The sequence below is a fragment of the Bos taurus genome, chromosome 3, assembly GCF_002263795.3.
Source record: "Bos taurus isolate L1 Dominette 01449 registration number 42190680 breed Hereford chromosome 3, ARS-UCD2.0, whole genome shotgun sequence".
Lineage (NCBI taxonomy): Eukaryota > Metazoa > Chordata > Mammalia > Artiodactyla > Bovidae > Bos > Bos taurus.
In genome coordinates, this window is record NC_037330.1 from 45275696 (window position 1) to 45288551 (window position 12856).

Consider the following 12856-nt stretch of genomic DNA (forward strand, 5'->3'; position numbering starts at 1 on the left):
CACAAGTGTTAAACCTGATTGCTGTCTCATATCCTCACAGACAATTCATTCTCAGCATGCAAAGTTACATAATGGATGTGTTTAGGGCCTTTATCTCTCTCCCTCAAGTTTCTATTATACCTGGATCTCCCTAAGATCACAAAGGGGAGAAAATTCTTACATGTTATACATAACAGTCCAATTTTCCTAACCTATGAAAATCAGAAGACTGCTTTTCTTTGTAGCTTTTCCCCTTCCACTTCTGGTTGTAAGGTTTATAAAATTAGCCTGTTGGAGATATAAATAATATACTCTAAATTATTCTTGACACCTATTTCCTTTCATGATTAACAAAAAAATGTCATTGTGATGCTTGGCTGCTCTGTTAGGTGGTATATACATGTTAAATAATGCTGTTTACATCATTTACAAAGAATATGAATACATATAACCAACATCTCCTGCGTCAGGTAGATATACTTTGAAAAACTCTGAAATATATATTCACATTTTGAAGGTTTTTCAAATTTTCATAATTATGTATTCCACAGTTACAGTAATTCAAGTTCAATAACTATTTCAGATGACTTGTTTAAAAAAAGCCTTCCTCCCATTCCACTATAATGTTGATTTTAAAATAAATGATCAATTACTTCTATAATGGAGCTTATTTTTTCAAAACAAAAAAAGCAGTTGAATATTTTAAACCCACAGATTTTTAAATTGTGCATGTATATATATACATTCTTTTTCAAAACTGTGGTAAGAAAACTCGACATGAGTTCTACCCCCTTAACACAACTTTACAATACAACATTGTTAACTATAGACACATGTTGTCCAGCAGATTGCTGTGATTTATTTGTTTTACTTACTGGAACTTTATACCCATGGGTTAACAACTCTTCATTTCTCCCTGTTCCCATTACCTGGCAATGACCATCCTACTCTCGGCTTCTGTGGATTTGGCTATTTTAGATACCTTATATATGTAGAGTCATGCAATCCTTGTCCTTCTGTAACTGACTTATTTCACTTGGTATAGGGTTCTTTTATGTTGTCACATATTGCAGAATTTCCTTCCTTTTAAAGCCTAAATAATATTCCGTTGCATGTATACACTTTATTTACTTTAAACATTCATTTTTAAATGGACATTTAGGTTGCTTACACATGTAATGAGCATGAAAGTGCTAGTAACCGTTTGAGACAAGATCCTGATTTCGGTTCTGCTGGATAAATACCCAGGAGTAGAACTGCTGGATCATGTGATAGTTCTATTTTTAACTTTTTGAGGAACTGCCTACAGTTTTCCATAGCAGCTGTACCTTTTTACATTCCAACCAACAATGTATAAGGGTTTCAATTTCTCCACAATCTTCAGCAACATTGTCTTTTTTAAAATAATAACCATTCTAACAGATGTTAGGTGATATCTCATCATGGTTTTGTTCTTCATTTTCCAGATGATTACCTGTGTTGAGTATATTTTAATATCCCTGTTGGCCATTTGCATATCTTCTTTGGAAAAAACATCTATTCAGGTTATTAACCCCTTTTAACAAAATTTCATTATTAGACTTTTTTTGCTATGGAGTTATAGGAATTTCTTATGTATTTTGGAAATTAACTCCTTATCAGATATATATTTTGTAAATATTTACTCCCATTCCAGAGTTGCTTGTTCATTTTCTTATTGTTGTTCCATAAAGACACACACACAAAAACCTGTTAAACTAAGAACAACTTTAGTAAAGTTGTAGGATACCAAATGAACATAAAAACTCAGTCGCATTTCTATACACTAACAATGAACTATCTGAAAAGGAAATTGGGAAAGTAGAAAATACTTAGAAATAAACTTAACTGATGAAATTAAAGAAGTACACTAAAAACTACCAAACATTGATGAAAGAAATTAAGGGATGAAGTCACAAGCAAACGAGGAAATATTTTGTGTTAATGGAGTATAAGATTTAATATTGTTAAAATGTCCATCCTACTCAAAGAAATCTACAGACTCAACACAATCAAAATCCCAATGGCAATTTTTTTGTAGAAATAGAAAAAAAAAAGCAACTCTAAAATTTATGTGGAATCTCAAAGGGTCTACAAGAGCCAAAACAATCTTGAAAAGATTAGCAAAGCTGGAGGCATTGCATTTCCTGATTTCAAAGTACATTATAAAACTACAGTATGGTACTGGCATAAAGACCAATGTATCAACCAAAGTAATAGAACAAAGAGCTCAGAAATGAATCCACATGGTAGTGTATAGATGAATGTGTGCTCAGTATGGCAGTGTAAAGCAGATACCTAATGAGAAGCTGCTGTATAGCACAGGGAGTTCAACTGGGTACTCTAATGACCTACAGGAGTGGGATAGGGCAGGGGATAGCAGGGAGGCTCAAGATGGGGGGGTGGTGTATGCATACATATAGCTGATTCACATTGTTGTACAGCAGAAACTAACACAACATTGTTAAGTAGTTGTTGTTGTTGTTGTTTAGTCACTAAGTCATGTCTGACTCTTTTGCCATCTCATGGACTGTAGACCACCAGGCTCCTCTGTCCATGGGGTTTCCCAGGCAAGAATGCTGGAGTGAGTTGCCATTTCTTTCTCCAGTGGATCTTCTCTACCCAGGGATCGAACCTGAGTCTCCTGCATTGGTAGGCGGATTCTTTACCAGTGAGCCACCAGGGAAACCCTAAAATAATTATATACCAATTAAAAATAAATAAATAAAGAACATATTAGAGATCCAAAAAGAAAGAAAGAAATGATTCCACTTGTTTAGAGTCAACTGATATTCCACAAAGGTACTACGCATGCTTACTAGACATGGGATAGTCTCTTCAATAACGGTGTTAGGAAAACTGAATATCTGTACGCACAGGAACGAAATCAGACCCTTATCTTACACCATGCAAAACAAAGAGAAATCATCTCAAAATGGGCCTAAAGACTTAAATGTAAGACCTGAAACTGTGAAACTTCCTACAAGAAAACAGCAAAATCTTCATGACATTGATCTTAGCAACGATTTCTTTGATATGCCACAAAAAGTACAGGCAACAAAAATATACAAGTGGAAGTACATCAAACTATATATATGTATATTCTGAACATATATATATATAAACATATGTATTGCTAATTTACACTATATATATATATATATTTTTAATGTGATTTAACCTGTAGTTATAGAGCATTAATGCTGTGTTTATGCTTGAAGTTTGGCAAGCAAGTAAAATGATTTAAAATCAAATTATGTTCTCAAATATTTTAAAAGTACATGACCTCTATTACAAGGATTAGAAAAACAGGTCTTATAACTTACCCTATAATCAAATAAAATTGCTGCTTTTTTTTTTATTAACTTGAAGTAATTAACTTCAAGTGTAAGATGTATGGTATGTGATTAATAATTAGCTGGGCCTATTTACAAACACTTGATCACTTTTTCTATTAATATAATTCAAATATTTTCATATATTCTGTATTTAGCATATGTAAAACATTTAGGTAATATGAAAATAAAAATTATACAATATAATTATAAATTTGTAAATATGCATTTCTTGAGAATTTCAAGCAGAACTGCACCAAAGTAAAAGTTATGAAAGTATTGTTTTATAGCAATGAGGTTTATATTTTCATTTCTTAGGGAGCTGAGAAATCCTGGAAATAGTGTAGTTTTATGGAAGTATAACTTCTAGGCCAGAAAAATCTTCAGATTATAGTCATGACTCTATTGCAAGAATAATTAATGAGGGGTGAGTGTGTGTGTGTGTGTGTGTGTGTGTGTGTGTGTTAGTTGCTCAGTCATGTCTGACTCTATGCAACCCCATGGACTATAGCTTGCCAGACTTTTTCTGTCCATGTAATTCTCCATGGAAGAATACTGGAGTGGGTTGCCATTCCCTTCTCCAGGGGATCTTCCTGACTCAGGAATCGAACCCAGGTCTCCTGCATTGCAGGCGGATTCTTTAATGTTTGAGCCACCAGTTCAGTTCAGCCACTCTGTGGTGTCTGACTCTTTGCGACCCCATGGACTGCAGCCCGCCAGGCTACCCTGTCCATCACCAACTCCTGGAGCTTGCTCAAACTCATGTCTATCGAGTCAGTGATGCCATTCAACCATCTCATTCTCTGTCATCCCCTGAGCCACCAGGGAAGCCCCAATTAATGGCATAAGCTCCTTCAAAAGTATGTTGATCTAGGTGATCCAATATCACTTAGTTTGCAGTTGAAATTTTACTTTAAAATATGAGATTAACTCTTGCTCCTACAAATGTTTGAAGCATTTGATTTATTCAGAAAAGCTTTAAGAATCTGATAGAGCAGTTTTAGGAACAGGAATGGAGTATGTAGAACTTTTTTCCTCTCCCTGATTCATACTTTTAACTTCATGTTCAGTGTTTAACATTTTCTTCCCTGAGTCATTTTATGTATGGAAATAGTTACAGAGGCAAAGCTGAATCTCGGTTATACTCATTTGCTGTTAATACTTAATTGTTCAACCCCATGTCTTGGTACCTACTGTCTCTCTTGCCTAGAATTCCCTTCACCTCCTTTTGAAACTGAAAAGTGAAAGTGTTAGTCACTCAGTCGTGTCCAACTCTTCGTGACCCCGTGAACTGTAACCTGCTAGGCTCCTCTGTCCATGGAATTCTCTGGGCAAGAATACTGCAGTGGGTTGCCATTCCCTTCTCCTTTTATTTATCCTTGAATCTCAGCATCATCTCCACTACATTTTTATCAAGCCTTCAAACTGATACAAATGCCCTCCCTTCTCTGCTTTCATAGTGCTTGCATAAAGCTCTAGGTAGTTCTTTTTCAAATACTGACATTTTCTGTTCCTGTGTGTTTCTTCCCCACTTGATTATTAATTCTTCAAAAGCAGGAGATTTTTCCAAGTAATTTTGCTTGTTCCACGGCCTAATACTGTGCCCAGATGTCACAGCCTTCAATGAAAAAAGATAGTGTTTGGTCATAAAGTTATTTTATACAACCTGTTTTCCTTTCCTTAAGGAAAACCTTGATTTAAGTCATATCTTCAGGTAAAAATGAATAAATAGGCCTGCTTTTTGGATATGTTGTCATTATAAAAGATTCCTAATTGTAAAAATCAGAATTTTCCTGTGAATCGTCTTTGTAAAAATTCTGAAAGGAGGTTAGACAAAATTAAGTAATTCTTTGTGAATAAAACCATATGTTAAAACCATTTTGTGTCAGGAGACAAAAATCACACTAAATAGAATAAATATAAAATATTTAAATGAGACTCAAAAGAAGAGAGATATTCCAGATTGAATTTTTGCTTCATCAGAATTTAATAACTTGAATATTTATCAAACTAAAAAAAATTGTCCACATCTGGTATCTATATTATTTAATAGTGTACTAAGAAAGCATGTAAGAACATGAAGACCATTAAAAGATATATTACTGGCATACAGTTATAATTATATTTTTGAATGCATAGACACATAAATCACATATATGGTTGAGTTTTATAATTTATGAATCTCTCAAGAAGATATTTTATTTGCAGTTTTTAAGTTTAGAACATTATTGCATTATCCTAAATGTTTTATTTCCTCTGGACATGAAGCACAGCTGGTTGAATCATTTTGACAAAGTACTGCCTGGTAGGCTCAGAATCAAACCCAATCATATGGTCATTGAACAAATGGCTACTGTATTTCTTGGATTTGATGCAAGTTTATTCTCCCGTGTAGTTGCTCTTTTCTCATTTGGCAGTGTACTGCCAGCTCCCAATTAACTGCACATTGATGCTCTATGTATACTGAATACTGCTGCCTCTCAGCTTTTTCTTCCTTCCAGAACAGTATCACCTTACCTCATCATCCCGTTCTTCCAGATGGGCTTTTTTTCTCCATCTGGTTCTCCTAACTTTATCAGAAATTAAGTGAATGTTTACTCTCCTAGGCCCTTTGATGTGCACTAGGGACACCCACTAATTGAAAAAAAAAACAAACCACTATCTGACCCCCTAATAAGTTAAAGTCCTAGTGATGGAGATACCAGCATAGACACAAGCACATAAATGGACAATCTCATTACAATGGGAAATGTCATGAGAAATCTGTATAGGGTGCTGGGTAGGCTCAAGAAAAGATGTTCAGCTCTCCTTGGAAATGTTTCATGGAGAAATTATCACCTGGCTGAGTCTGGAACAAATACGGCACTTAAGTATAGAGATCATTTAAGGGCAAATAAAAGGCATAGGCGAAAGGAAAGTGAATAATCAGAAGACCATACGACCAGATGGAGAAGGAAATAACAACCCATTCCAGTATTCCTGCCTGGAAAATCCCATGGACAGAGGAGCCTGGCTAGCTACAGTCCATGGGGTCGCAAAGAGTCAGACAGGACTGAGCCACTAACACTTTCACACATCTGACCGGAAACAGAAATCCAGAAGGAGAGGAATATTTTTGGAAGGAAACTTGTTTGTAACAATGCTTTATTTTAATTTGTTAATACCATAATCTGCATAAATAGGCACTCAAGGAGTATTTGTTTGTTTGACTAAATGAAGATTAAATTGACCTTTTAGCAAACTCAAATGTGTACATTGTTGAAACTAAGAGAATTGGTATTAAAGGATATACCAAAATGGTGGTAGACTCCTGATATTTTTGATTTTTGAAATCTGAGGTTTCAAATTTACAAACAGGGACACTGCTTTCAGTTTTGGATTATTTTATTTCAGAAATCCTTTCACCAGAAGTTAATCACTTTTGTTTTTTACTAACTCCTCTTCTCTTTTGAAGACCCATTTCTTTCCACAAATAAATAGTTGTGTGTTTTTTTAACCATCCTAAGTGATATGCTTTGTGTGCAGAGATAAAAAACAACAGACAGCATTGATGGCCAGTGCTTAACTAGGTTCATACTAGATAAGTGATTTTCTTCAAATTATTAGAACTAAAATGAAAATAACTCAAATTTTCAGATTTGGAAAAATGATCAGTTTTTAAATGTCAAACTTTTGGTGCAGTTTGTGAAAATTCAAATTTCAAATGGTGAATCGATAAATGGCTAGACTCATACTAATGACAATGTTCACATTTTCAGTCTTCCTAGGTATTGGTTCTCCTGTTACCTACTTATCAGAAGTAGTTAATCTCTCAGTCTTAAAGACTGCTGAACCAGAAAGAAAAGTTCTCAATCAGTGACCCTATTTTTTTGAGCTACTCTTGTTCATACTTCCATTAAACTAAATATCCTAAATTAATTTAATTGCAATACCTAAAGGTAAGTTTGCAGTATGTGAAGGTGCTTTGGGGAAAAAAAAAATGAAGTGCTCTAATATTGCCAAGGCTGCTGAAAGATGAGTGACACATCAAAGAAATTTGAGCTGGCTTTTCATATAATTTACGGGACTCAAGGTCCTTCTAAGTCAGTCCTGTAATAATACATCCTCTGGTCTAAGATTCAACAAAGCACTAGGAAAAGTGTTATGTTTAGTAGCTAACACAAACAATTAAACCATAATATAGTTAATTTTTTTCTCATGTTGAAACTTCCTTCAAGGTCCTATAGGACTATAAGGATTTAGAATAACTGGAATACCATAACCTACTAAACCAATTTAATAATACTAGCATCATCATCACCAGATTGAAAAGACTAGAAAACAAAGAATTGTAAAATATGATGAACTACAATGTTTGTTCATTTATGTTTTGCTTGTTTATATTGTTGTTCTAATTACAAGATGATATATAAATTTAATAATACCAAAATAATGAAAATAAAAAGAAAATTAATCTTCATTCCAACTCCCTCCTGCCTTCTTTCTTATAATCAAGATTAAAATTGCATTTAATTGTGGATGCCTTATTCACTGAAATACTATAGGGCTTCTGGATTTGGTTTCATACTCAGTATAGGGTACTTGAATTCCATGCTGCTTAGTTACTCCCTGCAGAAGTGGTTTTCCTTTGACTAACAGGCTAGAATTCAAGTCTTCTGCTTCTCTATGGTCAAAAGTATTTGAGTCCAAACACTTAAATGTGGATTTTTCTATTTGTATAATTTTTGGAGTCACAGAAGCCTCAGTGGCTATCTATAAGTGTATATCTCGAACAGACGCTTTAGAAGGGGTGATTTCATTTTGCATTGCAACACATGATGCATTATTAAAAGTAACAGTTTCCTATAAACTTTTAAAATCTCCATGCCAGTCTTCCAAGGTTACAGCTACCAACCAGGGACAGGCAGGTATGGTAAGATGGGTCTGCTGGGGGCTATGCTAAACTGGATAGTAGAAGTCCTATGTGGAGGGAACAGCTGCTGTTCAGGTCTAGCCAATTGTTTCCACATGAGGATATGGGCCCAGTGTTGTCAGAGCCTCGAAATTTTCAAGAGAAGCTGTAAAACCAGAGATTCATGTAAAAAACAAATACCCTGATGTTTAAATGCTGTCTTAAATTTTTTAAAAATATCATGCAGAGCAAACAACATTATTTGTGGGTCAAATTCAGTCCATGAGCAGCAAATTTGCAATCTCTGCTATCCATAGAGAAGCACATTTTTCATTTTATCCACTGACTAATTTATAATTCACATGTTTGAGCATCGATCCAAATATGTCTAGGAGTGATCTCAATAATCTGGATCTACACATTTCCATTCATGTCACCTATTTGCCAATGCTGCTCAGTTTTCATGATAAAAAGTAATTTGCTCTACTCACCTTGGTTGTGGAGATATGTTTTACTTTTCTTTTAAATCCTAAGCTTACTGAAGTATTCGGATAAAAGCTTGATTGAGTAAATAATGCTTTAAAAAACTCATGATGGGATGCTAGGATAAGTTTTGTATAGTTCATAACAAGCTCACTCTCCAACACGAAGAGAAGTGAACATTTTCTAAGGAACAGGTCACTACCTTAACCCAGTGATTTTATTAATTTTATTTTGTTTTTAATTGGAGGGTATTGTGATGGTTTCTGCCATCCATCAGCATGGGTCAGCCAAAGCCATATATATGCCCCTTCCTCTTAAACCTCCCTCCCACTCTCCTCCCCATGTCACCCCTCTAGGTTGTCACAGAGCATCACCTTTGGGTTCCCTGCATCATACAGCAAATTCCCACTGGTTATTCTATTTTACATATGGTAATGCATGGTTCAATACTACTCTCTCAAATTGTCCCACTCCCTCCCTCCCCCACTGTGACCAAAACTCTGTTCTTTACATCTGCGTCTCCGTTACTGTCCTGAAAATAGGACCATTAGCACCAACTTTGGAGAAGGCAATGGCAACCCACTCCAGTACTCTTGCCTGGAAAATCCCATGGACGGAGGAGCCTGGTGGGCTGCAGTCTATAGGGTCGCACAGAGTCGGACACGACTGAGCGATTTCACTTTCACTTTTCACTTTCACGAATTGGAGAAGGAAATGGCAACCCACTCCAGTACTCTTGCCTGGAAAATCCCATGGACGGAGGAGCCTGGTGGGCTGCCGTCTATGGGGTCGCACAGAGTCAGACACGACTGAAGCGACTTAGCAGCAGCAGCAGCAGCACCAACTTTCTAGATTCCATATGTATGTATTAATATATGATTTTTGTCTTTCTGACCTACTTCACTCCATAGAACAGGCTCTAGGTTCCTCCACCTTATTAGAACCGACTCAAATGCATTCCTTTTTATAAATGAGCAATATTCCATTGTGTATATGTACCACAGCTTCTTTTTCCATTCATTTGTAGATGGACATCTAAGTTGCTTTCATTTACTAGGTATTTTAAATAATGCTTCTATGAACATCAGGATACATGTGTCTTTTTCAATTATGGTTTCCTGAAACTATACAGGAAATACATGGCATACACTACCATGCCCAGTAGTGTAACCTAGTTTATTCAAACATTGTTTCATGAAACGTAAAGGACCTCAATTTCTTTAGAGATTGCATCATGAAGACACTGTAGGTTATCATTTCAAATGCAAATTTTACTTAAAAATGAAAAGTTGCTAATATTTGTTTATTACATTATAGAATTAAAGGGGTGCTCCCTGATGGCTCAGATAGTAAAAATCTGTCTGCAGTGCAGGAGACCCGAGTTTTATCCCTTGGTTGGGAAGATCCCCTGGGGAAGGGAATGGATCCCCATTCCAGTATTCTTGCCTGAAGAATTCCACAGATGGAGGAGCCTGGTGAGCTATAGTCCATGGGGTTGCAAAGAGTCAGTTGCAATGACTGAGTGAATAGCACTTATGTATCAAGAGTTAAAAATCTATTTGTAAGGAAAGGTATTTTATCTTCAGATCAATGGATTCAGAAGATCGATGAGCTACATGATATGGAAATGGACTTGCAAACTGTATTTTTAAAATGGCTTTTATCACATTCTTATAGGAGTCTGTGAGCCAACAACATATGATATTTAGAATAAATAATTATGTGTGTTTGAAAGCATGGACTCTGAAATTAGATCTATGTAAGTGGTTCATCTGGGCTTCCCCGGTGGCTCAGCAGTAAAGAAAATGCCTGCAATGCAGGAGTCACAGGAGACACAGATTTGATCCCTGGGTTGGAAAGACCCCCTGGAGGAGGGCATGGCAACCCAATCCAGTATTCTTGTCTGGACACACACACACAAGTGGTTCATCTAGGACTAATTGCAAATTTTTAACCCTCAGTTTGTTCATCAATAAACTGGGAATAAAATAGCATCTACCTTATTGTGTTGCAATGAGGTCCAAATGAAATAAGCAACATAAAAGGCCCAGTACAATGCTTTACATATAGGAAGAACTCCATAAACATTATTACTCTTGTTCTTGTTAATATTATTTAGCAAACTGAAACTCATATAGGAAAGGTCACAAGAGATTAACATTATTATCTTTGTAAACAAAGTGATGCTGAAGCACAAAAGGCAGAATGACTATTTCTTCTGGATAAGTCAGTGTAGACTTCCAGAAGATGTGGCTTTTGATCTAAGTCTTAAAGATGAATAGGAATTTACCAAAAGAAGAGCTGGGAGAAGACATTTCCAAAGAGAGGGCAAGAACAGTTTGAATAGACATAGAGTATTCATGGGGATTGGAGAGCTCGGTAAATGGTGAAAAGGTCGGTACGACTAGAAAAATATAAACCAGGAGTGGATAGGCAGGAAAGGAGATTAGAGAAGTCGACTGCAGTTGAAATATCCATGTGAGTTTAGTTTTTAAGCAATATTAAGATTTTCAATAGGAGAATTTGATCAGAATTTAAAGGAAGATCATTCTAATGGTATTTTCTGGGATACATTGAAGTGAGTGTGTAACTAATATTTGTATGTGTTTAATATATGCCAGGAATTGTGTTATATAATAATTTTCTCAACAAATTTGAAATGTTCATATAATTATTTTATATCATACATGAGAGACTGAAGCTTGGAGTAAGTAGTTTGCTATCCAAGATCACATAAATAGTCAGTGGTGCAGCTGTGCTTTTAATCTTTTTGAAAGATTCCAAAGCCCCTTATGTTTCCACCAGTCTACATGGCAGAGAAATAGGATATGAAATTATTGCCATTCATCCAGATGAGAGGTGTTGTAGGACTAAAATAAAGTGGCAATGAGGAATCAATATTCAGAAACCATTTCTGAGGAAAATAAGCAGACTTAAAAAAAAAGATTCAGTGTAAAAAGGGAAATGGAAAGCACTAGTCAGGAGTGTGTAAATGTTATGAGACTGGTAAAGAATTAACACAGGTGGCAACATTCAAGACCAAGAATCTAGTAAATGAACAATGACTTTTTTCTGGTAATTAAAGTATCATTGGTTCAGAGAAAATTTAATTTGTGATGCACTGAGTTTTAAGTGTCCAGAGGATATCAAAGAGAGAGGTCTAGTAAAGAACTGGATACACAGCTGTTAAGTGTCAGGGATGAGCAGCACACATTATAGTTGAGGTCTTGTGGCTCAGTGAGATTATTTGGGTAGAGTATGCAGAGAAGCGAATATTGACGTAATTCAGTTAGTAAGACATGTTTACATACTTTCTTCACTATTATAGGCCATGGTCTTTAGGACAGTGCCTTTATTGTATGTAGTTTTGAATACCTCAGAGATTTCACACTAAAGTATACATAGTAAATGTTTCACAAATGTTCTTTGAATAAAGAAGAAGAGCATAAAGAAAGAGAATCTAAGGAATGGAAAAAGAGAAGGGACCCAGAAAGGAAATGGAGAAAGCCTGGTTAGTGATGGAATGAGAACAGAAGGAAAAGGATGGAAGCCAAAGGAAAAGAGTATTTCAAGATACAGAGAACTGTCCCACAGACTGAAATGCTTCAGAGATATGAGTTGGGACAAAGACTTAAAATCAGCCATTAAATATGACAATGAGAGAGACTAAAAAATGTATTTCCTATTCTCAACTGATTGCTGGAACTATATAATATTTCACTGGGATTTTGGAATACATCCTTTGAAGCCTTGGGAGTCAATATGTGTGAAGATTTCCAAACTCACAATTTAGCAACATAACTAGTAGCACAGATCTAGTATAAGAGACTAACAGGCAATTAATTGTGCTGATTTTCATTACAGGTGTCCTAATTTAAAATTCTTCCTGCTGATAGCACAAGCTAAGCATATATTAAAGGAAAAATGAAACAAAATGCATTTCCATTGTAATTCTTTAATAATTAAAACCCCCAAACACATTCATACTTTTTCAGAATGCATCGATTTGCCTAAAGGTTTCAAAAAATTTGAGTCAGTTTACAACTTCTTACAATGAAAAATAAACTAAGAATGCAAGAATAAAAGTATCACAATTCTTTGAGAAAAATCAGATGCCTTTGATATTTCTGTTTTTATGTATCATGCTTCT